Source organism: Rhincodon typus, chromosome 4, assembly GCF_021869965.1.
Source record: "Rhincodon typus isolate 14 chromosome 4, sRhiTyp1.1, whole genome shotgun sequence".
In the NCBI taxonomy this organism is placed as follows: Eukaryota; Metazoa; Chordata; class Chondrichthyes; order Orectolobiformes; family Rhincodontidae; genus Rhincodon; species Rhincodon typus.
Genome location: NC_063335.1, coordinates 75443218 through 75457898, shown reverse-complemented (window position 1 = coordinate 75457898; position 14681 = coordinate 75443218). Strand labels below are relative to the sequence as shown.

Below are 14681 nucleotides of genomic sequence, written 5' to 3'. Positions count from 1 at the left end.
CACATGCAACCAGACCTGCTGAGTTTCTTCAGAATTTTCTGTTTTGGCCTCCAGCGAACATTAGGGGCAGTGCAGAGATGACTTAGAAAGGAAGTTTAGACAGGATGTAGGTAAGGACAGGAAAGATGTGTGGCATATCTTATCATAGAATGCCTACAGTGTGGAAACAGGCCATTCGGCCCAACAAGTCCACACTGCCCCTCTGAAGAGCATCCCACCCAAACACATTCCACTACCCCTGTATTTTCCATGTCTAACCCACCTAATCTAAAAATCCCTGGGCACTATGGGCAATTTAGCATGGCCAATCCACCTACCCTGCACATCTTTGGACTGTGGGAGGAAACTAGAGTACCTGGAGGAAACCCACACAGACACAGGGAGAATGTGCAAACTCCACACTTGCAGTCCCCAGAGGATGGAATTGAACCCAGGTCTCTGGTGCTGTGAGGCAGCAGTGTTAACCACTGAGTCACCATGCCACCCCATTTAACAAATGTGCTGCTAGGCACAGGTGGGAATCGAACCCACGATCTTTGGTTTACAAGACCAACGCCTTCCCACTTGGGCACCATGCCCTGACCCCTGGTGTTTAAACAGTGACTAGGCTGAGAAAATGGTGTTACATGTTTGAGGGAGTGTCAACCATGCTGGCTATGTGCCATGTGCAGTGTAGCTATGTGCCCTTATAAAGCTGGTGAGGGGCAATGCCGGAATGCCAACAGTTGGCTGGGTGCACACAGCAACCTTTAAAGATGGTGCGGGCCCTAGGGATGCTGGTCTTTTGGCAATTTCCCACCGACTATGAGTTGCTATGGGAATGGCACATAAGGTATGGCTAAAATCAACACGTGGGATGCCATGGAGTAGTTAGTTAAGGAGATATGTTTGTTAAGATAGGGTAAGAAATTTTTCTCAACTTGTCGGTGAAACATCTTCCAAAAATCTCAGCCTAACTGAAACGTAAGCCAAAAACAACATAACATGCAGCCCTTTTGTTAAATGGGTGTGCCACAAAGGAAACCAAATCTACTGGCAACATGTTTTGTACTAATATGTATAAGAAGCTTGTGATGTGATGAAACAAATCTCCAGATAAATGCCTACAGGTAACAAAACTACCTAGAAATCTCTGCATCCCTGTTTCTTCTCGAAATCTGTAATATTGAATTTGAAGTTTGGTGCTTGCAGCATTACAACTATCCCTGAATAGGTTCCAATGACCAATGCAAACAGAATAGTTTATGAGAAACAGTGACTGACAAATATTGCAAATGCTAAAGAAGTCACTATTACAGTCTGCAGCTTTGTGTCTAACAATGATCAACAAGAATAATTCAACTGGAAGACAAAATACAGTTGAGTGAGAAGTGTTTTTTTTTATGAATTTGCTATGAGTTTACCTTGATAGCTAGACTTCAGAAAATCATAGGATCATTGCAAATCAGAAGAAAGTCATTCAGTCCTTTGAATCCATGCCAACTCTTTGAGAGCAATTCAGCCAGTTTTGTAATCTTTTACTCTTCAGGAGCTTAGTTGATTTATTTTTTGAAGCCCATGATTGAACTCACAACCACCACATTCTCAGGTAGTGCATTCAAATTCTAACCAATTATAGAGTCATAGAATCATAGAGATATACAACACGGAAATAGACCCTTTGGTCTAACTCGTCCATGCTGACCAGACATCTTAAATAAATCTAGTCCTGTTTGCCAGCATTTGGCCCATATCCCTTTAAACCTTTCCTATTCATATTCCCGTCCAGATGCCTTTTAAATGTTGTAAATGTACCAGCCTCCACTACTTCCTCTGGCAGCTCATTCCATACATGCACCACTCTCTGCCTGAAAAAGTTACCCGTTAGATCCCTTTCAAATCTTTTCCCTCTCACGTTAAACCTATGCCCTCTGGTTTTGGACTCCCCCACCCTGCGGCAAAGACCTTGTCTATTTACCCTATCCATGCCCCTCAGCCTCTGATGCTCCACAGAAAATAGCCCCAGTCTATTCAGCCTCTCCCTACAGCTCAGATCCTCCAACCTCGGTAACATCCTCATAAATCTTTACTGAAATGTTTCAAGTTTCACAACAACCCTCCTACAGCAAGGTGACCAGAATTGCATGCAGTATTCCAACAGTGGCCTAACCAATGCCCTGTGCAGCCGCAATATGACTTCCCAACTCCCATACTCATTGCACTGTCCAATAAAGGCAAGCATACTAAATGCCTTCTTCACTATCCTATCCACCTGCGACTCCACTTTCAAGGAACTATGAATGTGCACTCCAAGGCCACTTTGCTCAGCAACACTCTCCAGGACCTTACCATTAAGTATATAAGTCCTGCCCTGATTTGCTTTTCCAAAATGCAGCACCTCACATTTATCTAAATTAAACTCCATCTGCCAATCCTTGGCCCATTGCCTGATCTGATCAAGATCCTGTTGTACTCTGAGGTAACTTTCTTTGCTGTCCACAACACCACTAATTTTGATGTCATCTACAAACTTATTAATCATACCTCCTATGGTCACATCCAAATCATTTATATAAATGATGAAAAGCAATGGACCCAGCACCGATCCTTGTGGCACACCACTGGTCACCGGCCTCCTGTCTGAAAAGCAACCCTCCAAAATCACCCTCTGTCTTCTATCTTCAAGCCAGTTCTGTATCCATGTAACTACTTCTCCCTCTGTTCTGTGTGATCTAACCTTGTTAACCAGTCAACCAGGAGGAACCTTGTTGAACGCCTTCCTGAGGTCTGCAGAGATCACATACATTGCTTTACCCTCATCAATCCTCTTTGTTACTTCTTCAAAAAACTCAATCAAGTTAGTGAGACACAATTTCCCATGCACAAAGCCATCTTGACTATCAATAATCAGTCCTTGCCTTTTCAAATATATATAAATCCTGTCCCTCAGGATTCTTCCAACAACTTGCCCACCGCTGATGTCAGGCTCACTGTTATATAGCTCCCTGGCTTTTCCTGACCACCTTTCTTAAATAATACTGCAGGAAAGTTTTTTCCAGTGTCATAGAATCATAAAGAACAGAAGGGACACTTCAGATAATTGGGTGTGTCCTGCCAAAAATACACTAAATCTACAGTATTCTGCTTTCCAGCACTAGATCTACAGCCTTGAAGTGCTCATTCAAGTATGTTATAAAAGTTCTGAAGTTACCCACCTCAACAACACTCCCAGACATTGCATTCTAGACCCCTACCCTCCCAGGCAGTGCATTCCAAATCCCTAGACCCTTTGTGTGAGAACATTTTTCCTTAAGTCTCCTCCAAACTTCTTGCTTTTTCCCTTAAAAGTGTACCCCCTATGTTATTGACAATTCAACTAAGGGAACAACTGCTTTCTATTCACCTTGTCTATCCCCTTATAATCTTCCATCAGGTACCCCCCTCAACGTTCTCTGCTCCAAAGAAAACAAAGAAGCTTATTCTGCTTCTCTTCATAGCTAAAATGCTGTATCCCAGGCATAATCCTGGTGAATCTTCTTTGTACCCTTTCTGGTGTAATCACATTCTGCTTACAGTGTAGTGACCAGAACTGCACATGGTACTTCTGTCTGACCTAATCAAAGTTCTGTACAGCTTCAACATAACCTTCCTGCTCTATCTATGCCATGGCTGATAAAGACAAGTGTCTGTATGCCTTCATAAATACTATATTGGCCTGTTCTGCTGCTTTCAGGGATCTGTGGACAAGGAGCCCAAGTTCCCTGTATTCCTCTGGGCTTTCTAGTGCCTAGCCATTCACAGAGTACTCCCTTGTTTTGTTACTTCTTCCAAAGTGCATCACCTCACATTTAAAGAGAACATAGTACAGTACAGGATCGGGTCCTTCAGCCCACCATGTCTGTGCCTGAAACGTACTGATTTGATCTTACTTATATCTTGACTTTTTAAATAAGGTAATTCCATAATTGTTGCCTGAGGTATACGATCTATTATTTACGCTTATTCATTCACAGGATGAGGGTATTACTAGTGAGGTCAGCATTTACTACTCATCTCTAAGAGTCAAACACGTTGCTACTGGTACCTCAGTCAGAATGATTCAGAGTAAATGATGAACACCACAACCTTAGGTTTCAGTGTGAGCCAGAAGGACAAAGGACATCAGTTTTAATAAGAAACCTCAGGAGATATCAGGCATTGAGTTCAGGGGCTGGACTTTCAAATCTGAGTCAAGTACTCGACGTGCAGATGAATTCTGTAAACCAACATTGGGCGTCAACAACAGGGCCCTTTCAATGTTAATGCTATAATTGTGCAGCAAACTAATTTCCTGTCCAACCAGTGACACCAAGTGCCTCCATGAGGCAGGAATTACCTGTCTGGCACAGGCAACAAATGCAAATGGCAGGGGGTTGTCACTCCTTTGCTAAAGAGAACAGTGAAGTGATCTGATCAGGAGGCCAGGAGCTAAACCACAGTGGGAGAAAGTCATGCAAACACAGAAACCTTAAAACACTGGACCTAATGCTAGGTGGCCCATTAAAATTCAGTCATCCACAAACTCAAATGAACATTCCAATGTCTCTTGCTGTCTGATTATTGACACATAACTTTATTCACCAAAATATACATTAAAATTCACATTTTCTACTGGATGGGTCCTTTAAGAAGCTCATAATGAAGCTTACTGGGCTGACAATTAGTAGTGAGTAGGTTTTACTCCCAAGCCGCTGCTAGTCTTTTGAAAATTCCAAATTGTCCTGAGGAATTGGAATACTGGGATGACATCCAGAAAAAGTATTGAAACTGTGCCCACACCAGGACTCAATTCTGTGGATGCTTCTGACCTCATTTAAGTTGAAAACACACTAGAGATCCAAATGGGAATTATATTTTGGATGGTAAAATGCAGAGGAACATTTACCCTCCGTATTAGTTTGGTTCAATATTGTCAGTACTTGTGGTCAAAATATTTTAATGGAAGATTGAAATGTGACATCTGATTGCCACCACAACAGTCTAAAGTTTTTGAAAAAACTCCATATTAAAAATAACTAAAGTCATTATCATAAATTTGTCTTAAACATGAGAAATTTGGACACAAGTAATTTTTTTTTCAGAAGTGTTACTGCACAATGGACCTTCATTTATTGCTTCATTTAGTCCCAGATTCTCAAACTGGTTAACAAACCAACCACATTGTCTATCTCAGCCTACTTGCTGGCAAGTATTCTGTTTGCTGAATATGAATTGGCACCAGTTCAATCACTGTGACATCTGTATAGCGTTTGACTGAATATCGACAATTTATTACAGTGGGATTAAGCAAAACAGAAGTTTTAGAATAGAATCCCTACAGTGTGGAAACAGGCTGTTTGGCCCATTAAGCCACACAACCCTCTGAAGAGCATCCCACCCAGACCTATCCCCTACCCCTTCATTTCCCATGACTAACCCATTTAGCCTATACCACCCTGGACACTATGGGATAATTTAGCATGGTCAATCCACATAACCTGCACATCTTTGGACTGTGGGAAGAAACCAGAGCACCCGGAGGAAACCCACACAGACACGGGGAGAATGTGCAAACTCCACGCAGACAGTTGCCCAAGGCTGGAGTCAAACCCAGGTCCCTTGCTCTGTGAGGCAGCAGTGCCTACCACTGAGCCACTGTGCAGCACTGAAGGAAGCTATTCAGTCCACTGTGTCTGCTTCAGCTCTTCAATGAGCACAATTACCCACTACCAATCTCCTGTTTGTTTCCCATGCCCTTGCACATTATTTTCATCCAAATAATCATCTAATACCCACTTGAATGCCTCAGTTGGACCTACCTCTACCACAGTTCCGGGCAGGGCGTTCTGTACCCTAACTAGTTGCAGCGTGTAAATGTTTTTCTTACCTTGCATTTATTTCTTTGGCAACTTGCTTTAAATTTGTGCCTCTTGAGTTCTTCATCCTTTTAAAAGCAGGAACAGTTTCTCCCTACCTGATGACATTAACACAGGGAAGTGAATTCATATCCAGTTTTGATTACTGTATCTTTCTTGCTTCACAAGGTATGATTTGTCACAAATATATGGATTCTAAATTTCCAAAACATTAACTTTTAACCAGATATTCTGCATTTGCCTTAATTATTTTGTTCAGTTAGTGTATCTTATTCTATTTACTTCTACAGGAAAATGATAGTCTGATTATTAGAATTTTGTAACTAGTTCCAAATGACGTTAGTTTAATGTGTTATAAAGCACAGATTGACCCACCCTTGGAGAACTAAAACTTAAACATCCAAAGAGGAGCACCAAAGGGGTGTAGCCTGTCTTTCAGCAATTTGTTATAGTTAAATCAAATAAATCCCTGACACTCATGATCAACAAGTAACAACTTATTTATGTAACTCTAACAGTGAACAAATTAACTAAACTATTAACAAACCGCATAAACCACTTCTAACTACTAACTATTCCTAAATAAAACAAGATTCTCATGGTATGCTGTTCCAATAAATATAAGTCCCATTTATGTAAAATAAAATTTAAAAAGTAGAATTTAGTCTCTTGAAATTAAGGCAAGGTTATGTGTCTTCTGGAATGCTCTGTGCCATCTCTGTCGAATTTTCTGTCAGGAATGCCTTCTCTGTCGATTCTTCTGTCAGGAATATTAATTATTTGTGCCATTGGTATCTTTGATTTTAAGATGGTGCTTTCTCTAAGACCTAAAGGATTCTGTGAGAGCCAACGATTTTCAGTTAAAAACTGACAGCTGTTAACTCTAGCAGGTGGTATTTAGTTCTCCTGTGTTTGTGCAACTGGCCCCTTTTATACCCTTGATGACATATAAATTTCTTAAACTAGAATTGTTCCTATGTTGTCAAAACCATCAGATTTAAATTTAATTAGTTTTTGGTATATAAGTGCCTGGTTCAAATTGTTCGGCAAAATCAAAACTTGTTGTCTTGGTAACAAAACAAAACTGTTGCTTGGCCTGCTAACTGTACAGCCCTTTGACACAAATATTGCAATTCGAGTGCTCTCTGCGCACCTGCAAACACACAAGCTGCTGTCCACAGACCTCCTTTTTGAATATCTAAGCATAGAAAAAGCACATCTTTTTTTAAAGGGACCACGCAATGCTTTTCCACCCTTAGCATTTTACAAACACCAATATTTTGTAAACACCACCAATATTTTGTAAACACCAAACTCCCAATGTCCTGCCTCCTAATCCACAAATACTCTATCCAACTTTGCAACAGATGAAAGTAAAATATTGTGGATGCCGGAAATCTGAAACAGACACGGAAAATGCTGGAGAAACTCAGCAGGTCTGGCAGCATCTACGGAGACCTATGGATACTTATCAGGGTTAAATTCCATCTGTCACTGATCAGTCTATCTGATCAATTGCCTATAACATATCCTATAACCTAAGAATTTTTTTCTCACTCCTTACACCCACATTGCCAATCCACATGTCATTCACAAACTTAATTATCATCTCTCTCACATTCTCATTCTCATATTGTTTATACATATCACAAACAACAAGGGACCCAGCACCAATCTCTGTGGTATGTCACTGGACAATGGCTTCCAGTCACATAGACAGACTCTACTGCCAGCCTCTGTCTCCCACCATGAAGCCAATTTTATAACCAACTCACCAAGTTACCCTGGATCCATGTACTTTTGTCTTCTTTATCAATCTCCCATGTGGAACCTTATTGAAGGCCTTGGTGAAATCCATATAAAGGAAATCAACCCCACTACCCTCATCTATATGCTTGGTCACATCTTCAAAGATTTTACCAGATTTGTTAGGCGTGATCTCCATCTGACCAAGCCATGCTGACTATCCTTTGCCTCTCTGAATGGAGATTAATTTTCTCATTCAGAATTTTCTCCAAAATTTTCCTACCACTGAGGTGAGACTCACTGGTTTATAATTCCCTGGTCTATCTATAGCACCCTTCTTGAGGAATGGAACCACATTAGCTGTCCTCCAGTCCACTGGCACCTCTCTTATGGCTAGAGAGGAATTAAAAATTTGGATCAGGGCCCCAGTAATTTCCTCCTACATCACTGACAGCAGCCTGGGATACAACTCACCTGGACCTGGGGATTTGTCCACTTTAAAACCTGTCAAGACCTTCAAAACGTCCTCACTCCCTAGATCAAACTGCTCAAGAGCCTCACAGTCCATCATCTTCTTGAACTCTGTATACTAGATCCTCCTTCTCCTGAGTGAAGACAGATGTGAAGTATTCATTTAACATTCTACCAATGTCCTCTGGCTCCACGCACAGATTTCCCTCTTTGTCTCAAATAAGTTCTACTCTCTCCCTGGTTATTGTCTTCCCCTTGGTATACTTGTAGAATATACTGGGTTTCTCTTTAATCTTACCTGCCACTGTTTTTTCAAGCCCACTCTTTGCTCTCACAATTGAGCTGCCCCATGCATTTTCGATATTCCAGTGGGGCCTCCATTGATTTGCTCTCTTTATACTTGTTAAAAGCCTCGCTTTTCCTTTTTATCCAGTCCTGAATGTTTCTAAACATCCAGGGTTCTGTGGCATGCTGTAAAATTCTATCAAAATTCCATTGTGTGTGAACTAGAGTTTTATAAAGGTTAAACACAACTTCCTTGCTTTTGTATAATATGCCTCTATTTATAAATCCCTTGATCCTGCCTGACTTATTAATCACTTTGCAACCTACTCTGCCACCTACAAGGATTTGTGCACATATACCTGCAAAATAAAACTGAAAAGCATGAGACCCTTTGTCATGTCCTGAAATGTTAACTCTGTTTTTCTCTCCACAGGTCTGGAACACCCGCTGAGTTTCTCCATTTTCTGTTTTTATTTTCAGCCTCCTGCATTCAGAGTATTTTGCCTTTGTATAAATGAAGAGAGAACTTGGTTTGAATGTGACTTTTTCTAGCCATTGTAAAATAGCCCAGAAACACTGACTGTTCAGCCTTACACATTCAGAATAAACTGTCATTTGTTTGAGGCCCATAAGCTATTACAATTTATGGAACTGTAGAAATGGGGGTGAGTGCGTGGTTAAGAAAATAAAATAATATAAATAAAGCAATACATGATTAGACCACTGATATTGTGTGAAGCCTATCAAATTGTGATAATATTGTCACAACTTGCAATTCATTTTGCATTGTAATAATGCTCCTTGTACGTTGATTTGCATTAAAAGAAAGCAAACCCAGCCATGAATCTAAAACTCACATTCTGCTTACCAGAAATGACAAAGTTGTGTTTGCAAGTCAGGATTGAATAAATTTTTAAACATGTTGTAAAGCTTTACTGCAATATTAACTGAAATATATATACTGAAGCCTCTAGATTTGCATTCCATTCTGCGTGTCAATATTTGGAATTATAGTTAATTATTTGGAATAACTAAGTTAATCATTGTGAATGAGCACATCTACTTTATGCTAAATGGTTGGTTTGGAATACAAATTCTGCAAGCTGACTTTCTAAACCTGAAAATAACACTGGTCCTTAAGTGTATTAGGCTCTTTGTGTATAATTTCATGGATTCTGTAAAGTCCTGAAATCTGTTTTAAAACAAGCAGTCAGTCTAACCTACTAGTGCTGTTGATCCATAATGAATTGGAAGAAAGTCTTGGCAGGAGGGAAGAAGGTATTTGTAATACATGTGTATAGAAAACAGGCTGACATTACATATGTCACTGACATTTGACAGGACCAACTCTGACACATTGAAATTCAATGCCCTGGTGGTTTACAGTGAAATTGGTTGTACTGTGATGTGTCTAGTTGTTCTAATGCTTAAAGAGCCAACAGAGTTCAATTCCAAATAATTGCTTGCATTGAGGCACCAACGCTTGTTTGTGCTTATTTCAAATATGGAAAGAGAGAGAGAGCAAAATACATAGGATGGTCATAAGTGCCAGGGTGTACCTACTCACTGATTAATCTGTCGACCATGCCAAAGTTTGTACTGACAGTAGAGCTGTGAACAGAGGGTATTTGCCCCACGAGGGATGTGTCTAGCAGGCCTGGCCATCCCCAAAGGACAGAGATTGTTGCAGGGAGTTGCTTTATCTTTCGTGAGAGAAAACACAAACTTCAATACACTTATATGGGTCCATTTTGTTTATTTTCTATTTTTGTTTCTATGCTGTTATGTTCCTTTGCAGTGAGCTAAATAAATTCTACTAAACTAAACTCAATTCTGTGGGGATGAAGTGGGATTGACTGTGTTCCAAATAAGGCTAGAAAGAAAAGAGGGAAAGATTTGCATTTATGTAGCGCCTTTTAACAACCTCACAACAGCCAAACAGTTTTCCAACCACTGAAACACTGCTAATGTAACTCCTGTTGTAGGAAATGTAACTACCAATTTGTACACAGTCAGCTCACACAAACACAAATGTAATAATGTCCTCGTGATTTAATGCAGTAGGTTGAGGGGTAAATATTTAAGGTCACTAAATGGCCCAGAACATATAGGCCCACTCTGCACACAATTGTACATCATATTTGTAATCATGGTTTGATGACACTAGTAAATATATCCCAAGTAGTCTCCTGCCTGATAAAAGAAAGTAATGTTATATCCTTGAAGAAATCTAGTAAATTTGTCAAACATGATTTCCTTTTCAAAAAACCATGCTTTACCTGTTTACATCACTCATACAGAATAAGTTCAGTCCTCTTTCACCCAATCTGTTTATCTGACTATTTTCTCAAATGACATGAAGAAGACGGGAAGTCTTATAGAAACATATAAGATTATGAAGGGAATAGATAAGGTGGAGGCAGGGAGGTTGTTTCCGCGAGCAGGTGAAACTAGGCCTAGAGGGCGTCGCCTCAAAATAAAGGGAAGCAGATGTAGGACTGAGGTCAGGAGGAACTTCTTCACCCAAAGGGTTGTGAATCTGTGGAATTCCCTGCCCAGTGAAGCGGTTGAAGCTACCTCGCTGAATGTTTTTAAGGCAAGGCTAGATAAATTTTTGAACAGTAAAGGAATTAAGGGTTATGGTGAATGGGCGGGTAAGTGGAGCGGAGTCTCAAAAAGATCAGCCATGATCTTATTAAATGGTGGGGCAGGATCGAGGGGCCAGATGGCCTACTCCTGCTTCTAGTTCTTATGTTCTTATGTAATACCTTTGTATCCTTTTCCTCTAATTTTGGTGGGGCCTGTGTAAACTTAAACATTTCCTTACTGGGCTTCAATAAGTCTCTCTTATTTCCTCTAAATCCAAGTACCATGTTGTACCTCAATTATTCTGCCTCCTGGCAATGCTACCTCCAGTTTACCTGCAAAGTCAATCAACTCAGTCTTTCAGAGTTCCCTCAATACTGCGAGGAACAACTCTGCCACCTGTAGGAAATCCTTTCCTGTTTCCTGTACCATGTCTTAAATCCAGTACAGAACCTGGCATTTTTGTTCACTTGTGTTAGTTACTAATATAACACCAAAATCCTCATCGTGTCTGCTTCAAACTAATCCTGGATGATTTATTACATCCCACAGGAGTAGTACACTGGAAATCAAATCCCACTATTCTTGGAGTCACCAGAAATATTTAAGATTTTTTCTAAAAAATTGTTAAATTCCTCAATTTACCTATCTTCTTAACAAAAAGCACGGACTAGATTTCTGTATTTAAGAGGGATTTATATTTATTGTAAATCAATTGACTCTAGCTATAGGTAAGAAGTTAGGAACCATTGACATATAAATCTATTTGTTGAATCTCTTAATCTTCTTATAACCACTCATAGTCAGACATACACACATATAGATAGACACAGGCAGAAGAAATTACCATGGGTGTCATGAGCAGAGGGAAAGACTGGGAAGGTAATTCAATGGTCCCTGTCCACATGATTTGCTGAAATTATTCTTTTGATGGTCAGAATGCTGCCATTTGATTCTCTTTCTCCAGTTGCTTTCACTTGTTTACAAGAGGCACAGAGTGACTGGTTCCCATTTGTAAAAGATCTTCGAAATATCAATTTAAAACCACAGTTTACAATAACAAGGAAGTGAAAATAAACTGGCTTTCTTCAGGTTTGAGATGCAGAGAAAAGAGACCACACTGGCTTTGCAGAAATCAGATTGCTTTCCCCAAATATTCACAGCCCCAAGGTGTTCAGCTGCCTGGGAGTCAATCTCAATCTTGTTGGCAGGCAGAAAGCTGATAACTGGTCTCCAATCAGCTACTTGTTGCCTACCAATGTTCCTTTTGTACATACCTTTGGCTCCAGCTCATTTCCAAACTAGAATTGCACTACTGCTTAAACAAGCAGCTGTGTAAACAGTACTCACAGCAAGTGCCAGGTGACTAGTTTTTAGAAAGTACAACAATCCCTGGTTTTATAAACAATTCTTTTCCCATTTCAGCCCACAATCAAAAACACACCATCTTGTATACATCCTTACATGACATTACTTGGGGACTGGGAAGATACTGCTTTAAAGGTCTGCAAAGTATGCGAGAAAAGTTGCGTGAGTGGGCAAAAAAAAATTGGCACATGAAGTATAATGTGGGAAAATGTGAGTTTGTTGTTTGTTCGCAGTAGGAATAGAACTGCATTATATTATTTAAGAGCAGAGAGAAGGCAGATTGCTACTCTTATAGGACGATCTGGGTGCTTTCAAACATGCCTCATGAAAAGTTAGCCTCTGGAACAGCAGCTAACAGTAGTATACAGACCACACCTGACATACAGTTTGGTACCTTTACTTGAGGAAAGATATCTTGCCATGATAAGAGAGGTGATGTTGTGGTGGTTTTATCTCTAGAATATTAATCCAGAGACCCAGGTCATGCTCTGAGGTCCTGGGTTTGAATCCTGTCATGGTACATGGTGGAATTTGAATTCATTAATGATAACCATGAATATACACAATGGAGTTTAGAAGAATGAGGTGATCTTATTGAAACATTTAAGATTCTGACAGGAATTAATAGCAGATGGTCAAGAATGTTTCATCTCCTGAAAGAGTCTGAAAGCAGGGGGCATGGTTTAAAAAATAAGGCTCTTCAATTTAAGATGAAGATGAAAATGAAAATAAGTCAAATGTTATGGGAAATAGACAGGAAAATGGAGTTATGGTCAAAACTCGATAAGCAATAATCTTGTTGAATGGTGAGCAGGCTCAATGGATTGAATGCCCTATGCCAGCTTATGAATTTGCGACTGCAATGAGGACAAATTTCTTCACACAAACTGTCATGAATCTTCAAAATGCTCTACTCCAAAAAGGACGGATACCCAAACATTCAAGTCAAATGTTGCTAGGTTTTGGGATCTGTCTGACATATATGGGGATAGTGTTTGAAGATGAAGTTTGAGATAAAAGATGATCTTGTTGAACATGGAGAAGACAGAAAGGACTAAGTGACCTACTTTTATTTATTATGCTTTATATTCTTACTGCTGTGCTTTCTTTAGCTGGCAATCAGCCTGCTGGGAGCTCAGTTCAGATCAGCTCAAAGAAATGGATGGCAGAACATGGAGTTTGGGGCAGAAAGGGATTTTCCAAACACCATGTGAGCAGAAATAGGCGAACGGATACTCAGCTCTTGTCACAGCTGATAGTAAAGTTGGCAACAAATTGAAAGCACTATGTTGCATTGTCATCCTACCATGCAAACACAAGTTTCCATCCACATGTCTCTCTCTTGCGGATCCTGAACTTGTTCCTTTGCTTCAGTTGCTGGTGATAATGACTGGTCTCTCATGCACACCCAAGTTGTAAAGCACAGAACAATTCATTAAAAATGTTTAGGCTTTCTTGGTAGAGTATTGCTGGGTGCCTCTCAACTGATCGAGGCTTATGAACCTCCAGTTTGGGAGCTCAACAGTTTGCTCTGTGATATTTCTGAGGGCTGGGTGACTCTCAGTTTATGAATGGTTGGCTACACATTTATATTTAAGGGCAATGCTAAAAATTAGAAGATATGGGATGGTTTGGCATTTTCCGGATTGAGAAGTGTGCCATGTGGTTCCATACAATACAGTACAATGCAATACAGCACAGGAACAGGCTCTTTGGCCCTGCACTGATTCCTAATCAACATAATATACATATACATTGTATATATTAATATACATAAATGATCTGGAGGGAGGTATAGATGGTCTGATTAGCAAGTTTGCAGATGACACTAAGATTGGTGGAGTAGCAGATAGTGAAGGGGACTGTCAGAGAATGCAGCAGAATATAGATAGATTGGAGAGTTGGGCAGAGAAATGGCAGATGGAGTTCAATCCAGGCAAATGCGAGGTGATGCATTCTGGAAGATCCAATTCAAGAGCGAACTATACAGTAAATTAAAAAGCCGTGGGGAAAATTGATGCACAGAGAGATCTGGGTGTTCAGGTCCATTGTACCCTGAAGGTGGCAACACAGGTTGATAGAGTGGTCAAGAAGGCATACGACATGCTGTCATTCATCGGATGGGTTATTAAGTACAAGAGTTGGCAGGTCATGTTACAGTTGTACAGGACTTTGGATCGACCACATTTGAAATACTGCGTACAGTTCTGGTTGCCACATTACGAAAAGGAAGTGGATGCTTTGGAGAGGGTGCAGGGGAGGTTCACCAGGATGTTGCCTGGTATGAAGGGTGCTAGCTATGAAGAGAGGTTGAGTAGATTAGGATTATTTACATTAGAAAGATGGAGGTTG

The 14681-nt window shown here is 40.2% G+C and overlaps 1 non-coding gene across 1 annotated transcript; it reads right to left on the bottom strand.

Moving 5' to 3' along the window:
- Positions 1-506: 506 nt before the first annotated feature.
- trnat-ugu lies at positions 507-578 on the bottom strand. Its single transcript has one exon. It is a non-coding gene; the product is annotated as a tRNA-Thr (tRNA).
- Positions 579-14681: the final 14103 nt, after the last annotated feature.